The sequence below is a fragment of the Rhinopithecus bieti genome, unplaced genomic scaffold (assembly GCF_001698545.2).
Source record: "Rhinopithecus bieti isolate Rb0 unplaced genomic scaffold, ASM169854v2 scaffold_15296, whole genome shotgun sequence".
Classification (NCBI taxonomy): domain Eukaryota; kingdom Metazoa; phylum Chordata; class Mammalia; order Primates; family Cercopithecidae; genus Rhinopithecus; species Rhinopithecus bieti.
The window spans coordinates 4,039,703-4,045,022 of NW_016809075.1; positions in this window are offsets into that span (position 1 = coordinate 4,039,703).

The window sequence follows — 5,320 nt, forward strand, 5'->3', positions numbered from 1 at the left end:
GCTTGCAGTGAGCCGAGATCGCGCCACTGCACTCCTGCCTGGGGGACTGAGCAAGACTCAGTCTCAAAACAAACAAACAAAAAACACCACAGGAGGAAAGCAGAGACGCTGCTGGTGTCTTATTCACACACTGGGATTTAGGGTGTTTGTCTCTAGGAACTGAATAACGGGGTGAGAAGCGGCTAAATAACCTGCAGGGGGCAGCAGAGCCCGAGGCCAATGACGCCCCCTTGAGGCCAGTCTGGAGTTTGCAAAAGGAGGGAAAGGGAGCTCCCCTGGGGGCTTCTGCGGAAGCCCGACCCTCCTTGAAAGTGGCCTCCAGCTCCAGAAGAAGTGTGGATTCTGGGAAGTTGCAGAGACCTGGAAGGCAGGAGACCAACGTGCAGATGCACTTGTGGGTTCTGTCCTATCTGGGGTTGTACCTCTGAAGGCTGGAGCTATTTTCTGGACAGTGTTTTGATTTTGGCATGCACAGTGTCGCTGGGGACAGACTGTAATTTATATATATGAAGAAAATCTGTGAAGGTCAGGCTCAGATAACAAATTGGGTTGTGTTATGAACAAAGGGTTTCTAAAGTTGACTTTATTTATAAAGTCAGAAAGTCAAAGTGTTTGAACCGGAGTGAATTCATCTTGTGTTATGCGCGTCCGTGTGAAGAGACCACCAAATAGTCTTTGTGTGAGCAATAAAGCTTTTTAATCACCTGGGCACAGGTGGGCTGAGTCCGAAAAGAGAGTCAGGGAAGGGAGATAAGGGTGGGACTGTTTTATAGCATTTGGGTAGGTAAAGGAAAATTACAGTCAAAGGGGGGTTGTTCTCTGGTGGGCAGGAGTGGAGGTCACAAGGTGCTCAGTGGGGGAGCTTTTTGAGCCAGGATGAGCCGCGAAAGGGAATTTCACAAGGTAATGTCATCACTTAAGGCAAGGACCGGCCATTTTCACTTCTTTTGTGGTGGAATGTCATCAGTTAAGGCGGGGCAGGGCATTTGCACTTCTTTTGTGATTCTTTAGTTACTTCAGGCCATCTGGGTATATACGTGCAAGTCACAGGGGATGCGATGGCTTGACTTGGGCTCAGAGGCCTGACATCTTGAATAGAGGCTGGGTAAAATAAGGGTGAGACCTACTGGGCTGCATTTGCAGGTGGTTAGGCATTCTTAGTCACAGGATGAGCTAGGAGGACGGCAGGACTGGTATCACAAGATACAGGTCATAAAGACCCCACTGATAAAACAGAATGCCCACCAAAACCAAGATGGCGACGAAAGTGACCTCTGCCACCCTGGGCAACACAGTGGCACCCCATCTCTACAAAAAATACAAAAATTAGCTGGTTGTCGTGGCCTGCACCTGTAGTCTCAGCACTCGGGAGGCTGAGCTGGGAGGATTGCTTGAGCCCGGGAGGCAGAGGCTGCAGGAAGGCAGAGAGGCTGCATGCAGTGAGCTATGATTGTGCTGCTGTACTCCAGCCTGGGCGAGGGAATAAGACTGTCTCAAAAAAAAAAAAAAAGAAAAGAAAAGAAAGTGACCTCATGTGGTCCTCACTGCTGCTTATTATACACTAATTATAATGCATTAACATGCTAACAGACACTCCTGCCAGCACCATGACACTTTACAAATACCATGGCAATGTCCAGATGTTACCCTATGTGGTATGACAAGGGGTAGGAACCCTCAGTTCTGGGAATTGCCTGCCCCTTTCCCAGAACACTCGTGAATAATCCACCCCTTGTTTAGCATATAATCAGGAAATAACTATAAATATACTCTGTCAAGCAGACCATGGCTATGGCGTAGCCATTCTTTTGTTTCTTTACTTCTCTAATAAACTTGCTTTTACTTTATGGACTCACTCTGAATTAGTTCTTGCATGAGGTCCAAGAACTCTGTTTTGGGGTCTGGATTGGTACCCCTTTCCGGTAATAAGATGAAACTGACTCCAGGTGAGAATTTCCTGCCAATGAAAATGAAGGTGTGGGGAGGAGGGAGAGTTTCCACACTGTGAGGAGAAGATGGGTGTATGTGAGGAAGCCTTGGCCATGCCTCATCCCAATTCCTGCCCCACTGCAGGATATCTGTCTCTCCCTCCTGGAACAGGCATGCTTGACCTGTTTCCCCTCCTGCCCTGAGACAAGGGGATGGCTTTGTGGGGGTGATAGACTCTTGGTGTCCTAAAGGTTTGCTGAAAACTGTTTGGGTGAGGGACAAAGGACAAGATGGAGGAAGGTGAACAAGAGGGCACAATCCATATTGCTTCCGGGTTCTTCCTCACCAACTTTCCCGCGCGCGGGAAAATGCAGCCCGCGCCCCGGAAGATGCAGATCAACCGAGCATGCGCCGGGTGACGTCATCCGAAGAGCTCGAAACTTACCCGGCCACGCCTATGGAGATGCCCCTATCACAACCTTATCCCGCCCACTGCCCTCCCCCTTCCAGTACCAATGCATAAAAGTCTGCTGCTGGCAGGAGCCGGTGTGACGTCTTCGGCCCCCGCATTCGTGGAATGGGGGATCTCACCCGAGGGCGCTGGGCGACTTCCCTGGCCCCCCTACACCTGAGGACCAGAGAACCTCGCCCAAGTGTGTGCATATTTGCAATAAAGGGGTGCTGCTTTCTTATGTACTTTGGCCTCATGTTTAATTACTTAGCTCTCCTAAATTAAGTTACATTAAATTAAATTAAGACAAAAACTAATTGATCTGAGGCAGATTGATTAATAGAAAAGAAGGCATGCAAATGTATTTAACATGTATACATGGGAACCTTCAGAATGAAGACCCACCCAGCTATAAAAGAGAAGATTATATAGCAACCTGAGGTCAGTAAATTCGGTTTAGTAGCAAGACAGTTTAGTAGAGTGAGAAAGGAAGAGGCTTGGCTAGAAAATTAGCCAGCCACCAAACCTGGCTAATTTTTGTACTTTTAGTAGAGATGGGGTTTCTTCATATTGGCCAGGCTGGTCTCGAACTCCTGACCTCAAGTGATCCACCCGCCTCGGCCTCCCAAAGTGCTGGGATTACAGGCGTGAGCCACTGTGCCTGGCTACCGGCCACTTTTAAAATTTTTAAATAATAGCCGGGCGCGGTGGCTCAAGCCTGTAATCCCAGCACTTTGGGAGGCCGAGACGGGCGGATCACGAGGTCAGGAGATCGAGACCATCCTGGCTAACACGGTGAAACCCCGTCTCTACTAAAAAATACAAAAAACTAGCCGGGCGAGGTGGCCGGCGCCTGTAGTCTCAGGCACTCAGGAGGCTGAGGCGGGAGAATGGCGTCAACCCGGGAGGCGGAGCTTGCAGTGAGCTGAGATCTGGCCACTACACTCCAGCCTGGGCGACAGAGCGAGACTCCGTCTCAAAAAAGAAATTTTTTTTTAAATAATAAAGACAGGGATCAGCCAGGAGAGAAGGGACAGCTCACGGAGTGAGGAAGACGACAGTGCCCCTTCTAGCAATTTGCAGCAAGTTTGGTCGAAGACAAATATTTTATTTTATCTTTTTTTTGTTGTTGTTGTTTGAGACGGAGTCTCACTCTGCCGTCCAGGCTCGAGTGCAGTGGTGCGATCTCGGCTTACTGCAAGCTGCGCCTCCCGGGTTCACGCCATCCTCCTGTCTCAGCCTCCCGAGTAGCTGGGACTACAGGCGCCCGCCACCACGCCCAGCTAATTTTTTTTGGTATTTTTAGTAGAGATGGAGTTTCACCATGTTAGCCAGGATGGTCTCGATCTCCTGACCTCGTGATCCTCCCGCCTCGGCCTCCCAAAGTGCTGGGATTACAGGAGTGAGCCACCGGGTCCGGCCAGTCGAAGGCAAATATTCAAAGTAAAGGTGGGAGGGAGGGACGGAGCTGACCTTGGAAAGTGTGGCCAGAAGCAGTCACTTCGGCTCTGCAGCGCCGGGTTACCCAGGGCTCCTGCTGTCACTCAGGGAAGGAGGCGGAGTCTAGGCCCCTATCCAATCAGGGGCTCTAGGGCGGGGCCCTGCCACTGTCCTCCAGGGAAGGGGAGATTACATTCCCGCTCTCCTCACTCCGAGAGCTGTTCGCGCCAGCTAAGGTCTGGGTCTTTCCTGCTCCGAGAGGGACCAGTTACTTCCGCCGTAGCTGCTGTTGCTCTGTCGACTGCAAGGTGAGCTGTACTGTTCGTGGGACGTTTAGAGAGGACGCCGGGATACCTCGAAGCCCGAAAATGGTGAGCACGCTGGGCTGGGGGGTCCCAAGGCGAAAGGAGGGACTGGGTGGAACCTAGAGGAACCCGCTGTGGCGGGGCCCGGGCCTCCCTGCAGCCACTCTGGGGTCCAGACACTGTCTCCCTGGAGCAGCTCGGTCCTCCATCCCCTCGGCCGCTGGGTGGGGCTGGGCCGGCAGCCGGGACCCCGGGCATCCTGTCAGGTCCCTGCGCGGCGACTGCGGTCCCAGCCCCGGCCCCGGCTCCCTCTCTGAGCAGCTCCGCGCCTGCAGCCCCGCGTCTCCCGTGGTTCAGGGACCACGGAAGGGTCATGGGGGGATCCCGCCTCGGGTGTGGGGTTCGTGTGGGAGGAGCGGTGGCCTGTGGGGTCCCCAGTTCCTTTTTTTCTCCAGTTAAAAATTAAACGGAGGCACTGTTAAGAAATGAGAGTTTATTTTAGCAAACAGCGATTAATGAATGAGAACCCCCAGTCCTGGCTTGTGGTATGGTAACGGAAAAACCCAAACCGTGTAGAATAAGTTTATTCTGAGCCGAATAGGAGAGACCTCGGCTGAGGAAGACACAACCCCACGAAGCCCGGAGTAAGCGGTCCTGAGGCAGCTCATGACAGTTTGGTTTTATTCATTTCAGGGAGACAGGAATTGCGGGAGAATGATGAATCAGTGCCGGGAAGGTGTAAGTTCCTTTGGCCGAAAGGCGGGACACATGGAAGCGGGGTTAGAAGGCACAGGTGGTGGAAGGATTCTGTAGGTGGCGGTGGGTTGAGAGTGTGTGAAGCTTTGTCTAAAATTTGGAGGCTGTAGGAAGGAGGGCTGTTATCTGCCACGTGATTCCATCCTAGTCCCTGCTCCCTTCCCCAGAAGACCTGTTTTTGTTTACCATATTTTATTTTATTTTGTTTTTTTGAGACGGAGTCTGGCTCTGTCGCCCCAGGCTGAAGTGCAGTGGCGCCATCTCGGCTCACTGCAACCTCCGCCTCCCGGGTTCAAGCGATTCTCCTGCCTCAGCCTCCCGAGTAGCTGGGACTACAGGCGTCAGCCACCACGCCCGGCTAATTTTTGGTTTTGTTTTTTTTTTTTTTTTTTTTTGAGACAGAGTCTCGCTCTGTCGCCCAGGCTGGAGTGCAGTGGCC